Source organism: Anas acuta, chromosome 2, assembly GCF_963932015.1.
Source record: "Anas acuta chromosome 2, bAnaAcu1.1, whole genome shotgun sequence".
Lineage (NCBI taxonomy): Eukaryota > Metazoa > Chordata > Aves > Anseriformes > Anatidae > Anas > Anas acuta.
Genome location: NC_088980.1, coordinates 78862482 through 78879540, shown reverse-complemented (window position 1 = coordinate 78879540; position 17059 = coordinate 78862482). Strand labels below are relative to the sequence as shown.

Here is a 17059-nt window from a genome sequence, read left to right as displayed (position 1 = left end):
GGGAGAGACACTGGGTGCTGTCATCCATTTTCTGTGTGAGCCCAGGCAGGGGACAGCGGGTGGGTGGCACCTGCTGACCCACCATGTGGCCATGCCCACTCTTGGCCACCTGCTTCTTCCTGGGATCTCTTGTTCTCCCAAGCCACTGTGTCTCATCAGGCTTGTAGAAATTCAGTTATTTCTGAGATTTATACCTCTGAGACTCCTTTGAATTGAGATAAAATCACCTTTGAGAGAGAGAGAGGCAGAGTGTGGTGGAATAGGTCTTTTCTCCTCAGGACACAGGCTAATGATCCTGACCTCTGCCTGCCCTTCCCCTCCTGCAGCCCTTGGGAGCTGAGATTAAAGAAAATTGGTGCCCCTGGGGCAAATCATCTCCACAAATCACCTTCCCTCGGGCAAATGCTGCCCCTGAGGATGCAGCCCTCTGAACCCTGTGGTCCAAATTGGCCAAAACAAGGCCGATCCCTCTCCTCATTACCAACTCCCTTAATATCTGCAGGAAGCTCTGAAGACCTGAACTTCAGTTTGTGCTTTCGGGGTGGAGGGAGCCTAGAAAAGAAAGGGAGCTCCTGTCCCTGGGGCCTGGCCTCTGCCAGGGGTTCCCTCAGCCACTCGGGGCCTGCAGCTGGGGCTTGGCCACACAGGTTTCAGGCAGTCTCTCAACGCCCAGCTGTAATTACTCCTTTTCTTCAAGGAAGCCATGATTAGGAGCTCTTTGGTGTGGACATCTGCCAGTGGCACCTTCAGTGACATGAATTCTCCACTGGTGAAGACAAAAGTCTAGGCCTTCCTCTCCAAACTCTGCCTAAGACATGAGGTTTGCCTTCCTCGCTGGGCAGCAACAAACCCTGACAGAAGGACATTATCCCAGCTGGGCTAACACCACAGGTGAGGTGGGATCTCCGCAAGGAAGGACAAGCAAGAAAAAAAGGCAAAAAGGCCCATGGTCCTGTTCTGCTGGGTGGCAGCAGGCCTTGGCCAGGCTCTGTGATGATCTCCTCAGGTGCAGAGCATGCAGACTCCTCGGGCTTCACTCTGTATGCTTGCTCCCCACAATAAACCACTTTTTCATTTGGAGTTTGCTTTTGCTTTCAACAGAAATGCTGTTTACACAGTTGCAGCTTTCATCATCTGCACTTTTTTTTTTTTTTTTTTTTTCCTGCAACAGCAGTAATGTCACCTCCCTCCCACTTCTCTGGGCACTTCTGACACATCCGTCAAATGCCCACAGCAAGTTTGTCACAAAATGTCTTTTGACAGGAATGGCAGCTCCCGGCCCTCAGCTACAAAGGATGTTATGAAGATCAGCACGGGGACAGTACATGGGGCAAATGCTGAGGTAATGTCAGACATCAGGGCTTACATAATATTCTTCAAAATGCTCTTTAATCAACTCTTCGTATGGGACTTCTCCATCTTTGGCTCTGATGGACTCGTTTTTCCCCGTGAGCCTGCAGACGTGTTTTTGCTGTTATCTCTTTCTGTTGAAACACTCCTGTAGCAATCATTTGCTCATAACCGGAGCCATGCTTCTTGGGAAACTGAATAGCAGGAGAACTGGAAGAAATTTTCTATGTCTCCTGACAGATAAGATTTAGGCTAACGCTTTCTTGTCAGACACAGTCCTGCCAAAGCTATCTTCTGATCATTTGTACTCCTGTATTTAAGCTCTACTGATATTTCACCTTCATGTTGTTTCTGTGGCAGGTAATGTCTTTGTAATGTGCCTTCTAGCTGAGGGTATGTAACCACCCATGGAGGCGACCACGATGCTGGGATGAGCACACCTGAGGGCCAGGAAGTGGCCAGCTGGAAGTATTGCTGCCTTTTGGTGTTAACAACTGCAGCTCGTATAGTATTGTGAGCAACACATGTGCAAAGGTGCACGTCCTTTCTCTCTGGAGCTTCTAGAATAATTCTTGCAATGGGCAGACCCACTCCCCAGCGTGCTGGGATGCACTCAGGTGTGCAGAGGGTTGGCTCCACACCCCCTGCTTCTGCATTCCCCTGGGTGAAAACCCCAAGATGCCCCCCAGGTGCCCTGCAGCAGGCTCATCACTGTCAAAAACAGCCTGGCTCTGCGTGACAGTGAGTGATATATTCTCCTGTGGCGTCAGTCAAACCTCAGCTTCACCCGTGTCAGGTTCGTGATGAAAGATACTCTCCTCCTTCTCCTCCTCCTCCTCGGGACTGACTCTTTGAAAACCAGGGCTGGCTTTCAAGCGCTGGCAGTTAAAAGAGATAACAACACGCCTGCCCATGAAAGCTAACCGTCCTGAATGAGCTCATGGGAAAATCTGATCTAACCTGCCTGTCTGAACAGCATTTATCAGCACTGCTACCCCAGGATTAGGCAGCCCAGCCTGGCTGCACTGATGAAAGTCAGCGAAAGCAGCTGTTTATATTTCAAACTTTCCAATGTAGCATTTTTTTTACAAGAGTCTTTTTTTTTTATTTTTTTATTTTTTTTGGCAAAGCCTCTAGAGAAACAAGCAGTACTTCAACATGCTGCTGCCTCCATTTATTTAAACATTTCAGGGTGCTGATGTCATGTCCCTGCCCCCTAGCCCAACCTCAGCAAATATGAAGACTTCTGAGCTGTAAGGAAGAACAGGACCAGCGCCTTGCTTGGTGTAAATCCCTACACTGGCACCGATGTCAGGGAAGCTGGGAACCAGTTGGGCTCAGGTTTGTTCCTGCTCTCCTACTGCATGTCAGGCAGGCTCCACGCCTTGCTGTTGTTGGAGCAGGGTTCCTCCTCTCTACCCTAGTAGCTATGTGGAAGTCTGTGCTGCTACTTTCATGATACCCCAGGGAGTACTTTTGTCAGCTGTTGTTTATTGCAAAAGCACACTCCTCCTCTGATTCCAGCCCAGTAGGAATGGAAACCCTGGTTGCTTCACATTACTCAAGAGTCAGCATTTTTACTAGATGAGGCTGAGGGATGAAGGATGTTTACTTAGGAGTGTAGACATGATACTAGGATAAAGTTAATAAAAGATAAAACAATTAAGATTGTACTAAAAAAAAAAAAAAAAAAAAAAAAGTCTTTTCAGCTATTCCTGCAACCCAGCTAGCTCTTTAGGGTAGTTCATTAGCTGCTGCTGCCAGGGCTGGCATATTCTGGAGTGCTTTTTGCTGCCTGTTAAAGGTGGCTCTTAGAAAAATTGCTCTGGTCACCTTGTTCCTGTTCTTCTCTACACAGGAAAACCTTCTTGTTTGATTACTCCTTGCCTGTGACTTACCTCTGGGATCTTTTATGGGTCTGTAAGGGCTTATATTGCTTCGTTCTCACCTTCCCCCCCTTTCAGGTTACTGAGTGTACATTTCTGTTGTAGAATTACCTCATTCCTGGATTCCGGCTGCATCCGTTTACATATGAAAACAATGTAGTGTGACTCTATACAAGATGCATTAAGAGAAATGTTAACACTACAAACTCTTTCTATGACTGATAATTGGTAGCTTGCCACAAACATTGCACACAGCCTAAATGCATGACTGCAACCAAAGGGTGAACCGAGGACGCGGCTTCCAAGGTGGTGCAATGCTTAGATCACGTTTTATTAGATTTTCAGGACTCCACCCCAGCCAGCTACAGAGGAGATGCTGAGATTACCACAGTTAATACAAGACAAATCCCATGCTCGTTGTCATGCCCCATTTCAGCAGTGTGTTGCAGCTTTTGCAGGGATTTTCCTACATTGGTACCTTTGGCAAACATACTCCTACAGAAGTGAGGGACATCCAGCACTCATCTGGTGGCCTTGAGGAGAAGTTTCTCCAGCTCTGCTATGGGTGGGACACAGCTGTCCCCTGCCAAGACGATGACATTTTGCTGCCATGAAAAAGAGGGCATAGGCTGACGGGCTCTCCTGAGGCAGCAGAAGGAAAGAGCTTGCTGTATCTGCCAAGCACATATCTCCTTGAGCTTTGCATGCTCAAACTAGGTTTTTGTAGGTGTGATTGCACACAAGTTCTCCTCCTCTCCCTCTCCCAGGCCCAAAGGTTCCCACAGGACTTGGGTCCTATGGACCCAATAATCCCAAGGCTGTGCTGGCTGCCCTTGCTGAAGCTGCAGAGGGTGAACGCTCCCAACTTTGTTGCTTCAATTAATCCCTTGTGCCAGACTGGAAATGCCTAAAATGCATCTCCCTTATTCCCCGTCCTGGTCCCGGAGGAACCGAGTGACAAAAATACTTCTTGACGTCAGCAGAGCCCATCTCAGAAATCTTACTGAAAGAACTGAGATCAGGTCTGGGCCCCAGACTGCTGATTAGAGGTAGCAGTTTGGGCTAACTTAAAGCATATTAAAAAAAAAAAATACTTCTAAGGAGTATGAAGAGCATGGAGACTAGCTTTTTTATTATTTTTTTTTAATCTATTTTGAATCAGAAAAAAAAGATGATAGTGAAGCTGGTGGAAGTGTAAAGGATTTTTCTCTGACAAATTATCAACCTCTTTGTTCTTTTTTTTAAAAGAAAATGTAATGAAAAGCCTTTCTCCTCCCTAAAAGCCCAGCCTTTCTAGAGTTCACTTTAAGATCTTTAAAAAAAGTAGTTGGAAGAACAGCTTTAATTGAAAAGCAAGGCTAAGGAGAAAAATGCTTGGCTGAAAAGTGATTTCTTCTGAAAAAGTAGCTCTCTTTTGCCTAGTTTCTATATTTAAATTCTTATCAGAGGAAAAGCTATTTTTGCAGGAAAGTTTCTGTGGAAAAATGTGTTGATCGGTTCAGTGCAGGAGTCAGAATTCCAACCCGAGGGTAGCTCTTCACTGAGCTGTATTTCAAAAACAAGCCTCCAATTACTTCCCCTTTTACTGAAAAATGCTCTCCTTTTCTTGCCAAGCACGTCTGGCAAATCTCAGACTAACCTGCTGGTGCTAAAATGGGGCTTTGCATTGGAAGGTGATTTGTGACCTTCCGTCCTTTTTTCTCCTGCGTCCCTATAATGGATGCAAATCGCTTGGATCAGTTGTCAAGGCGGGTATGAAGGACTGGCTTGTCAGATTGCTATACGTACATGTGTTTGCTCTTTTCAGATAGGTGTGATGTTCATGATTTGTAGCCAAGGTTTGATTTGTAGATGGTAACACGGCTCTGCAGTGTGCAAGTTTTCCCGATGTGACCTTTATGAAAAGAATACACTGGATTAGAGAAGTTCCCTCAGAAAGGCAATGAAATGGTAAAGCTAATAATCTCTGCCGGGGTGCTAGGCATAGGTTGTCATGCAACAAATGGGTTTTGTGGGCCCTTAAGAGCAAACATCTGCAGTACAATTCATGGCTTATTAAAACCATGATGCTAATTAGCAGCATCTTAAAAGCTTGAGGGTTGTGTGTGTGTGTGTGTGTGTGAGGGGGAAGTTAATCCAGATATCTTTTTGTTATTTACTTGAAAACAAGAGCACCCAGAGTGAACCTTTTTACTGGCCTTGAGGCTTTAAGCTGATTGTGTTAGTATGAATAATAGAGCAGTAGTTTGTGTAATGGTTAAATGCTTTGTGAGGGTAATGATATTTTTCTAATTTATAATTATCAAGCGAATTTCCATTTGAAATCATACAGCACTCCTTTCCCATAATCTCACAATGTACTTACAATTAAAAAGGCTGAAAATGAGCTGCCTTCACCTTGTGAACAAATGGATTCGTGTATGCTGGAGCAGCCAGAAAGGCTCACCTTGGGCACAGTGTTTCTCAGCGATGTCCATCTCCTTTCTCACTCACTGCAAATTAAAAGGTCTTGAGGGCTGCAAGAAGATCCAGGGCTCCTCATGAGGTATGGTTCATTGCACAGGATGGGCTGCAAAGCCTCTCCAGAGTCCCCGCTCCTCTGCAGGATGCAAAGGGGACAGAGGACTGTGGTGGCCCTGATGCCCTGCAGTGAGGGAGCAAGTTTAGACTTTGGGTTATTGAGCAATAACCCAAATTCAGTTTTGCTGTCTGGTTGATTGGGTCCAGAGCAGCCACCTGGGGTGCTTGGATCAGCAAAAGGCATGGTGCTATATGCTTCCTGGAGCCAGCTGGGATTCCTGACCAGAGATGTTACAGCAGGAGCCCACCTGGCAGGCTGCTTTCAGAGAAAAGGAGACCTCTGTTTCTAGCTGCTGTTGCTCTTTGCATTGGCTTTGGGGAGAGACCAGACCTAGAAGGGTGCAAAGACAAAATACAAAAATACTTCCCCTGGCAATGAATCAAATTTTCATCCTCCAAGATGTTCAGAGAGGGAATTTGCTTGTTCTGTCTCTTGATCAAAGAGTTTCCTTCTTCGTTCCACTTGCTGGATGACAATATTAGTAGTGAATTGTTGCCCTTTCCTCCTAGCAGGTCAAAGTCATATAAAATCTAACTCAGGTAGGTACTTGGTAGGGGAAGCATGTTTTACTGTAGTAGTTCTTACAGGTATTTTCAGAAATATCAGCTCCATGGATATCCACCTATTTAAGTTTTAATATATATATATTTTTATATCAAAAAGTCTGGACAAACTTCCCTAAAATCAGTACTAAGTTCAGTGTAAAAATAAAAGTCTGAAAATGCATTCAAAGCCTTCATAATTTAGCATATCGATTCCTAGTGTAAGGAAAAGAAATGGAGCTTACAGTTTTTGGTGCTGCAGTCTGGGGGAATAACTTTCAGAAAAGCTAGGAAGAGGAATCTGAACGGTTTTGATTTTTATTTTTTTTTCCCGTTGCTCATCTTAGCATGAGGTCGCTAGTAGAGAAAGCTATGCAGTTTGTAATCTTTTGGTCTGTTTTTTGTTTGTTTGTATTTGTGTACTTTTTTCTTAGGAAAACAGTCTTAATAAAGAGCAAGATCTATTACAACACTTGAATGTTACAAATCATCAGTGTATTGTAATACTCCATTTTGATGCAAACATGAAAACACAAAGGCTTTGGGGGCTGCTCTGGATTATTTTCTCTCTCCTTCTCTCTCCCTCTTTCCTTCCAGAATCATTGATGCATCTCTAATAGGAAAAATGCAAAGTGTGCAAGTTGTCTTGGCAATGTGGCTCAACATCTTGTCATGTTGCACTATTATGTTGACTCTTCTGTACAGGGAGAGAGCATGAAAAAATCCCAGAAGTGCTGTTCTGATTCAGGCAACCACAAAAGCAATTCCCCTTTTTTGTTGGCTGTGGGAAAAGCTTCTACAGAGATGGGCATCTCGGAGCTAATCAGCTGGTTTGACTTAAGGGGAACTGTGTGGAGGAAAGCTAGTAGCATATTGCAGACCTAATTGTGCTCAGACTTAGCTGTTGTTTTTCTTGCCTGTTTTTTGGATGCAGAAGGGGAAGAGAAGGAGCTGCAGAATATTATGCTTCCAAAAACTGGACGTATTGAATGATCATAATTATATAAAATGTGAGAGGATGAAATGGGGAGACTTTACCCAATTAGTTTTGAGACTTCTGGGGGATGAATTTAATTATTTTGGTATATCGTGTTTATGCCCACTGAAGTACAAACTCCTTCAGCTACATGTGTCTGCCCATGTGTTTTTATTTAAGATATTTATAGAGCTCCACTAGTGTGGTAGCTGTGCCTTTCACAATTCCTAATTCAGCATGTCACTGGCATATTGGTGATGACCCCCTCCTTGCACAAAGGGGGCTGAGACAAAGCATATAGGTTTTGTTGAACTCTGAGGGATTTTCTTCCTCATTTAAAGAAGTGCTTCAGTATACCCTTTAGTATTATGTTCAGTCTATTTGCCCAAGCCTTGAGGAAGCTCAGCACAATGATTCTGAAACATTAAACCCTATCCCAGTTGATGCTCTGATAGCTCCCACCTGCCTCATACCCCCATAACTCCTCTAATGCAGTCCTAGCGCAGTCTGCCGCAGATAAGAAATGGGACCCAGACCTTTCCAGAAGCAGGAAGTCCTCTGCAGAAAGGAGATAAAAAGGCTCGGCAATGAAGCAAAGGCCTTCAACTCTCTTCTTTCACTTGGTTACAGAAGGGTTCACAGCATACCTAAGGCTGAATTCTTTGATCAGAGCAAAGGCTTCCAGACTTTTTCTCTTTGGCTGTGTCTTTGTAGCAGTGCTTTATGAAAACGAGGGTGCTCTCCGTTCTGCTTAACAAGAGTAGCAGCAAATCACACGCCTGTTAGGTTGTTGGCTTACTCACATGATGTGTGCCTGCTGAAAATGCTACCTCAGGTCAAAGCAAGACTGAGTAGTAAACCGTCTATTAAAGAGCCATGTGACCGCTCGTGGGGAGAAAGGGCACAAAGAACAATGCAGGAGCGTGTTAGAAAATACTTGCTACAGGCTTGATTGGAAAGTGATGCAGTTAATGGTAGAATCGTCTTCAGCAAGTTTGGATAAAGCTCTTGCAGAGCAGCATTCAGGCTCATTCTGTGGTTGCTTTATCCCTAGGAGATCTGTGATGTGATGACTGCCGTGGAGGGGTGCCTCCAGGGATTTATGTGAGCTGCTTTGGCGTGAGCAGCAGCCTAGTTGCGTGCTGTTAGAGCAGGGGCCTGGGATGATGCACTGGGGGGTCATTCCCTGCTCTTTGCTCTCAAACCTCGCTTCAGCAGTTCTGATAACTGCAGTGATTAGGTTCCCTTAGAAATTACCATAGTTACAATTGTTTTAAGCATTGACACACTTGTTTCACTATTAAAGTTTTTAGTGGAGCACTCAGACCTACTTTATCTGAAAGGTCTGCCAGGTAGTTGAAGAGTCTAGATAGTATGGAAACTGGGCCTCAAAGCACTAAGCCTGTCTCTGCAACAATTTGGTGGTGCAGAGACTTCGACCAGCAACTCACATTATCAGGCAGAAAAGGCCCCTGAAGCCATTCTTGGCTCTGCTGGAAACCATTTGGGTTCAGGCACATTACTGCTACGTGTTGGAGGTCTTCGGGCCCTCTGTGCCCAGCTGATCTTCACACCTCAGTGTTTTATTCTCCACTGTGACAATCCCTGTGTTTTAGTACGTGTGAACGTGTCTGCATGGGCATGTTCTTGTGTTTACAGCGTGCTCCCCGGCCTAGCAGTACCTGGGAGGGCCCAGGCCTTTGCTCCTGTCTCTTGCCTGTACTGTATAAAGGTGGAGCAGGTTGTCAGATTGTTTCTTTTTGTGAAGAAAAAGGTTTTGTGAGGAGGTTGTTTCACCACCATATTGTTACCCGGGGTCACCTTGCTTCTGCTAGGATTACACCAAGCCATCTAACCACCATGGTGTTCCTGCAGGGAAGGCAGAAGTCCTGAGGGATTTCAGGCCTTCAGACTATGGGGCCTCATAATGCCACTCCACTCTTGCTCTGTAAAAGGGAAATTCTTCCACGTAGTCTGGTAGCTGTTCTGAAATATTCAATTCCCTAACGGGCAAAGCTCATCCTTGCAGAGATGGCCACCAAATGCAGATAAAAGAGCTTTGGGGATGCTGAGGGACACGCTGCTGTACAGGAGTGGATCATGCCCTGGTGCTGGCAACCATTTTGGAGCTCTCCAGGGAAGGCACCCTAGATCCATAATTCATAGGATTTAAGGCCAGAAGGGACTATTAGATCATCCAGCCTGACCTGCATAATGCAGGTCATAGCATTATGCTGAGTAATTTCTGCTTCAGCCCTGTAGCCTGTTAGAGCTACAGTGTACCTTGTAGAAAAACACATAGTTTTAATTAAAAAATTCAGAAATGAAGATATGGTGTAATTCAGTGATAGTTTGGTCTAGAAGCTAATTGCTCATAATGCTTTGTGATGAATAAAATAAATTGCATCTTATTTCCAAGCTAAGTTTCCAGTTGTTAGATCTCACTGTGCTTTTGTCCGCTTGAAATAAGAGCCATCGACTCTTAGATCTTGATCACTTCATCTGGACACGATGAAAAAAAAAAGAGCCTCTGTGTTCCTTAGATGGATCACACTCTTGTTTCTGTACAAATAAATATGCCCACAGAAGGGACGTGGTATTTGTGAAAATTAACAGAGCAAATCCCTTTTAATACATTAACAAACACAGCTTAAAGCCTTTCTTCAGCCAAGCGGAGGGGAGGAATCAGTTCCTGCCTTGGAAAAAGACTCAGCTGAAATAAAAAATGATATTACAGCTATGCAAAACATTTGTTTAGACCTCAGATGCAGCTGAACTTGGCCCAGGGCTGGAGGCTGAGTGAATTCATGAAGCTCAGCTCAGGCTCATGATAATTCAGCTGTGAGAAATGCAGCTTCTCCTCCTTCCGCAACTTGCACCCTCTACCGTGCTCCCCAAAGCCACCTGTGCAGAGAACACAGTGAGGGAGACGAGCAGGAGGAAGCAGGTTGCATCTCCTGTCACCTCTCATTTTTCCTGGGGAAGGATTTGGTTCCCTTCCCCATTTTTTATCTAAGTGTGTGGGGATGCTGGATGGCTGTTGTCCTTAGAAAACTACCTGACATGTCTATGTTGTAGACTGATGCCTTGTATCATCTCTGAAGGAGTTTCTGGGGTGTTGGGTAGAGTCTGTCCAGATGAAGAGTAAATAAGCAAGATACTTCTGATCCCATCTGATAACGTTTGCTTGGGGTGGGAGGGAGAAGAGAATGGGGGCTTCTGCTAGAGCAAGACATCTCCATCAGAACCTCTCTTCTAGTAAAATGCTTGAGAAGTGCTCCTTGTGTAAAGGCAGTTTGTAGAGTCCCCTAAACAAAATATACAATGACTGCAAAAGCATGTCGCTGCCTCCCACAACTTCTGTTTTTAAATCTGAAACTGGAGCTGCTTGCTGCAACTCTGCTGGAAATTTTACATGTGGGCCTGCCTTTATTTTGAGAGAATTTCTGTCGAGGTGGTTGGCCTGTCTGGTTAGTCGCCATAGCAAGAAGTCAACAGTAGTTAGGCTACTCAACTGTGAGGAAAACTGTCTGATTAAAAAGTGTGTCATTTTTTAAACCATTTCTTATTTTTTACAGAAAGCAAATCTGGAAAGGGTGAGGGTTATTCACAGATGTTATCATCTCATGAGAAAGGTGCTACATACCTATGTAATTTTTGAAGTTGAAGCTTGATGCAGTAGATGGTTATGTATAGTCTTAGATAGCTTTGTTTTTATGGCCACCTGCCCTAATTTCCCTTTTATTTTCCCAGTTCTTTGGCCATGTCTACACTGCAGAAACATGCTCTGATAGATCTGTTCCTGTGATGGACAGCAGAAAAAGAAGCTGGTCAGGTGTGGAGTACCTGTGCATTTCTGGGTCAGCACCAATAGCTGACCAGCTATGTGAGGGTTTCCACCAGCAGGCCAGACATCGCTGCATCTTCAGTCTGCCGTGTCCTACTGATACTATTCCACAGAGCCAAGGGGATGGTGAGAGACCTGTTAAAAACATCCCAACATGAGGACAGGGAGATCACTCAACAATTATTATGATGGGCAAAACACACTCAGTATAGGGAGATTAATTAAATTTCCTTCCCCCCATCCACTTTCCTCTATGTCCTCCCCCCCCCAAACAGCGCAGGGGAATGGGGAACGGGGGCTGCGCTCAGTCCCTGATGCTTCGTCTCCGCCGCTCCTTCTCGCTCCCTCCCTGCCCCTGCTCCCCGTGGGGTCCCTCCCACGGGATGCCGTCCTTCTCCAGCTGATCCCACACGGGCTGCCCACAGGCAGCAGCTCCTCAAGCACTGCTCCCACACGGCTCCGTCCCACGGGCTCCATCCATCCATCCATCCCCCAGGAGCAAACTGCTCCAGCACGGGTCCCCCACGGCTGGGCGGCAGCTCCCCCCAGACCCCCTGCTCCTGCGGGGGCTCCTCTCCACGGGGGGGCTGCAGCTGCGGCCCGGGGCCTGCTCCTGCCCTGCGGGGGCTCTCCATGGGCCGCAGCCTCCTCCAGGCCACATCCACCTGCTCCACCGGGGGCTCCTCCACCCACGGGGGGGCTGCAGCGTGGAGATCTGCTCCGTGGGGGACCCATGGGCTGCAGGGGGACAGCCTGCTCCACCAGGGGCCTCTCCCTGCACAGCCCGCAGGGGAACTGCTGCTGCCTGCCTGGAGCACCTCCTACTGCACTCACCTGGGGGGCTGCAGGGCTGCTTCTCCTCTCTTTCTCCCTGGGAAGCAGCTTTTTGTTGTTATTTTTTTTCTCCTTTCTTAAATACGCTCTCCCAGAGGAACAAGCGACATCGTTTCCTGGCTTGGCTCTGGCCAGCAGTGGAGCCATTATCTAACGGGGGGGCAGCTTCTAGATTCTTCTCATGGAAGCCACCCCTGCAGTCCCCCTGCTACCAAAACCTTGCCACGTAAACCCACCAGAGCAAGTCTTTCGGTGAAGAAATTTTTCATGATAACCAACTGAAACCTCCCCTGGTACAACTTGAGGTTTTTTGTTCTTGTCTTGTCACTTGCGGCTATGCAGAAGAGAATGATCCCCACCTCTCTGGAGCCTCCTTTAAGCGTACTGTAGAGCACAGGAAGGTCTCCCCTGAGCCTCCTTTTCTCCAGGCTGAACAAGCCCAGCTCCCTCAGCCGCTCCTCACCAGACTTGTTCTCTAAACCCTTCACAAGCTTCAGAGCCCTTCTCCGGACACGCTCCAGCACCTCGAGCTCTTCGCTGAACACAGTGCTCGAGGTGCGGCCTCACCAGAGCCGAGCACAGAGGGACAGCCGCTTCCCTAGTCCTGATGGCCACTCTATGTCTGATACAAGCCAGCTGTAGAGATATTTATATGCATATATATTCAGCACTAGTACATGTTCCTTGGAAAACCGGTCAAACTCTCTTCAAACCCCGTACATCGATGGTTTCCTCTAACTGGCACTGACGCTTCAGCTGGATCCTCTAAATCCCATGTTACTGCTTCTGCTTCCTAAGCAGGTGACAGAAACTCCTAAGTGGAGAGCAGAGGAGTTGTAGTTCTGTATCCAGGAAATATTTGGAAGTTTGGAGGATGCTTCCCTTGCTCAGCTGCCATCCCTATGTTCATCAATCACCCGATCTTTTGCCTTCCAGCAAAAGTCTTGATGCAGTTCTTAAGGCAAGTTCTTTCTGAAAATCCTCAGCCACCTCTGTGCACGCCAAACCTTTCATGGCACTGTGCAATGCGCGGATGGCAGCGATAAATCAGGTTGTGGAAGGAATGGCAACGCGTGGGGAGGGACTTTTCAGGTGGCTTCGCGCTGTTTCGCAGGTCCCTGAATTAGAGCTAATGAGGAAACAAGTGGTAGAAACAAAACCTTGAGGGAGGCGTGGATAAAGAATTGGCTACAGTGTTAAAGAGGACCTTTGGGCAGTGGGCAATTGCTGGCTGGCTCCAGGCGCGTGTCTGAGGGTCTCTGACCAACTGTATGATAGATTCGGGCGCGTGGACAGCACGTGGGGCTACGGGGAGAGGACATGTAGTAGTGAAAAAGGGCAATAAACGCCTCCTGTTCAAAAGCCATCAGGAGTCTGTGTCTTGCATCCCTTCAGCAACACAAAGATTTGGCTCCAGATCCAAAATGTCATGTATTTGGCAATTTTATTTATGGTAGCACTCCCCACCCCTCCCATCTGCTCTTTTCCCTTCCCTCCCCTCCCCTCCCCTATGCTCCCTGTCCCGACACTCTGTTACCCTCCCCTCCCCTCCCCTCCCCTCCCCTCCCCTATACTACCCTACACACCCCTATACTACCCTACACACCCCTATACTACCCTACACACCCCTACACTACACTACACACCCCTACAATCCCCTCCCCTATCCTACCCTACAATCCCCTACACTCCCCTACACACCCCTACGCTCCCCTCCCCTCCCCTATACTACCCTACACTCCCCTCCTCTATACTACCCTACACACCCCTACACTCCCCTCCCCTATACTACCCTACACACCCCTACACTCCCCTCCCCTATACTACCCTACACACCCCTACACTCCCCTACACTCTCCTCCTCTATACTACCCTACACACCCATACACTCCCCTCCCCTCCCCTATACTACCCTACACTCCCCTACACTCTCCTCCTCTATACTACCCTACACACCCCTACACTCCCCTACACTCCCCTCCCCTCCCCTATACTACCCTACACTCCCCTACACTCCCCTCCTCTATACTACCCTACACACCCCTACACTCCCCTACACTCCCCTCCCCTCCCCTATACTACCCTACACTCCCCTCCTCTATACTACCCTACACACCCCTACACTCCCCTACACTCCCCTCCCCTACACACCCCTACACACCCCTATAATCCCCTCCCCTATACTACCCTACACTCCCATTCGCTACACTACCCTACATTACCCTATGCTCCCCTCCCCTATGCTCCCCTACGCTCCCCTCCCCTATCCTACCCTACACTCCCCTAAACTCCGCTGTCCTACACTACCCTATACTCTCCTACGCTCCCCGCCCCTCTACTATGCTACACTACACTACACTACACTACACTACACTACCCTCCCCTCCCCTCCCCTCCCCTCCCTTCCCTTCCCTTTTTTTTTATTCCCTCCCTTCCCCACCCCTCCCCTCCCCTCCCCTCCCTTCCCTTCTTTTTATTCCCTCCCCTTCCCTCCCCTCTTGTCTTCTTTCTTTCAGGTAAGTTCAGATCGCTTCAGCCGTTCTCGTAGCTCATATCCCTGGCTGATTCACTGGAACCCATCAGCAGCAACCAGAAGCGCTCCAGCTGCTTTGTCACTAGTTGAGCAACAGTCTCCAACTGGGAATCGCTGACTTTGTTGTGTGGCTCAGACAGGTGCCTTGCAGTTCCACCCTGGCCTGGACGTGTCCTCTTGCTGTGTCCCCACCTACATGGCAGTTCTGCTTAGAAGCAGCAGCAGGCTTTCGAAGTAGTCCCACTCCTTCCATTTTCAGTGGTTTAGCTTGGCTAGCCGGGTGGTGTCTGTCAATAGAAGACAACAAAGAGATTTGGGTTAGAAACAGCTAACTGAGTAGTTCCTTTCCACAAGGGCAAGGAATATTTACCCGTTCCTAATGGAGGCTGCAGTGTCAGAGATAACGACAGGTCCTTCCGAGAGCTTTGAAATATCCCTTGGGGATGCTGCGTCCAGAGGACCAGAGCAAACCTGTCTAAAGTACACCGTGGAATCACTCGGAATGACTTCCTAGCAGAAGCATGTGTCCGATACGGCTTCAGCTGGTTGCAGTGTTCTTCTTCACCTAATACCTAAATTCAGATGAGAGGTCTCAATGCAGATGGAAAGGTTGAGAAATAGAGAAATCACTGATGTGCTTTGAGAACTTCTAAGGACTGAGAACTAAAGAAATCCAATGTTGTAACATTAAGGATCGGTTAGAAAAGTAAACGTTAAAAACAAGTAAAGGAGAAGAACAAGTAAGCTTTCTTAAAGGATCTACTGTATTTAAAGGATCTTTAAACAAGTAAATAAGTAATGAAATATATACGCAGAGAGATAGATAGAGAGATAGATATGCAGAAACCTAAGAAACTGCTGCGCAGGTTAGCTTCTTGCTCTCTTTTCTAAAAGTCCTAGTGAATACAGCATCTGTGTGCGTTACAAGCATTGCCCTCAGTCCAGCACAGGTACACACGAGAGGACAGCCTGCAGGTTGCGGAGGCAAAGCAACTGCTCTGGCTGGATGTGAAGAGCCAAGACAGAAGTTGCTGTCAGGGAAAAGATACACAGAGGGGATGAAAAAGACGGAGTGTGCTTCCGACCTTCACAACTTCTAAGCAAGCGGAGATGAGGTTGTGGAAGAACCAAATAAGCTGTTGATCTAGAAGCAGTCTGAAGATTGCCCTTAAGCAGGGCCTTGCATTCTTCATTTTTGTAGCATTGCTTGCCTTCAAGTGCACGATCATGATTTGATTAACTTTCTACCACTACAGAAATGCACCGGATTCTTTCACAAAACTTACGGGTGGTAATTGGAAATACTGGTCAGCATTCTCTGTTTCCTTCGTCATCTCAATTCTCTTTTGGCCTGTGAAGCTTTTCAGATCAGAGGAGAAGATCCGCTGTAATACGGAGTTTTGGATCCTGCAAAGGAAACGAAGAATCCTACTGACAACTCTTTTCAACCTCACCTGCAACCATCTCAGAAAAGAATACCGAAAGAACACCGCTTTATCATGGGAAGCATACATTTGAGCATAGGTGTCCTATAGCTGAAGCGAGGTTAAGCAGGTTCCAAACAAGGGGAAGGAGCACACCCATAAGCATTTCCATTAAGCCGTGTTTGCAAACAAATGGTTTAAAGACTTAGGTTTTCTTACAAGTGAAGAATGAAAAAATAGAAAGAAAGAAAATTACCCGGACGCACAGTTTTCCTCTAGCTTGCTTTGCTTCTTTCAGAATCTGAGTCTTGAGTGACAATCAGGGAGCAGCATTGTGCAGAAATGCCAAAGCCTCCCCAGCTTGTTGTACCTTCATCAACAAGGGCTTTGATACTGCTGCCTCCTCAGCAACATCAGCCATTTCCTAGGAGAGCTGGTGTCCACCAGGTCAAATAGGAATGGGAAATCCCTCTTGCCACAACCTCACACTCACACCAGAGTTGGCAGGACAGGCCGATGGACAGAGAAGTGTCTGTAAGAGTGTTAGAAAACAGACTTTAGATTTCTGTCAACCCAGGAAAAATTACTTGCTCATCCCTTCAAACTGACCTCTAAGTAGAAGGAGGAGGTGATCCCAAGCTGCATTCCTGACATCTATGCTGCAAAGTCATCCAGTGTGACATGTTACTGTACCAGCCTGTGACGAACAGAAACAGGAGTTTGAGGTTATGCTGTTGGATTAGAATTAAGCTCAAAGAGTTAGTCCTTTGGTATGTTTTTTGTCTGCAAGTGTTTTCACTGCTTCCCAGACAATGTCTCCAGCAAGCTAGCTGCTTGCTTCATTTGTTCTGTTCTGTTCTGTTCTTTTTGATTCTGTTTTGTTTTGTTTTCTCAGCAAGGATTCTTAGAGAAATGAGATTAAAGCGATCATATTGTATGTCCACCCATCCCTCCCTCCCCTTCGCTTGTCCAGAGCTTTTACCTTGTCCACCAGCTTGAATGAACTCGGTCCTAGGCGCAGTTGTGTCCAAGCCATTCTGTTCCTAGAGGTGTTGTGAGAACAGACAGCTAAGTAGTGGGGAGAGG

At 46.9% G+C, this 17059-nt stretch overlaps 1 long non-coding RNA gene across 2 annotated transcripts; it reads left to right on the top strand.

Moving 5' to 3' along the window:
• Positions 1-499: 499 nt before the first annotated feature.
• LOC137850641 (uncharacterized) lies at positions 500-8897 on the top strand. Of its 2 annotated transcripts, none has more exons than XR_011092704.1 (3): positions 500-891; positions 1264-1342; positions 1711-8897. It is a non-coding gene; the product is annotated as an uncharacterized lncRNA (long non-coding RNA). The 2 variants fall into 2 exon arrangements; XR_011092706.1 differs by lacking the exon at positions 500-891 and adding an exon at positions 917-1006.
• The last annotated feature ends 8162 nt before the right edge of the window (positions 8898-17059 follow it).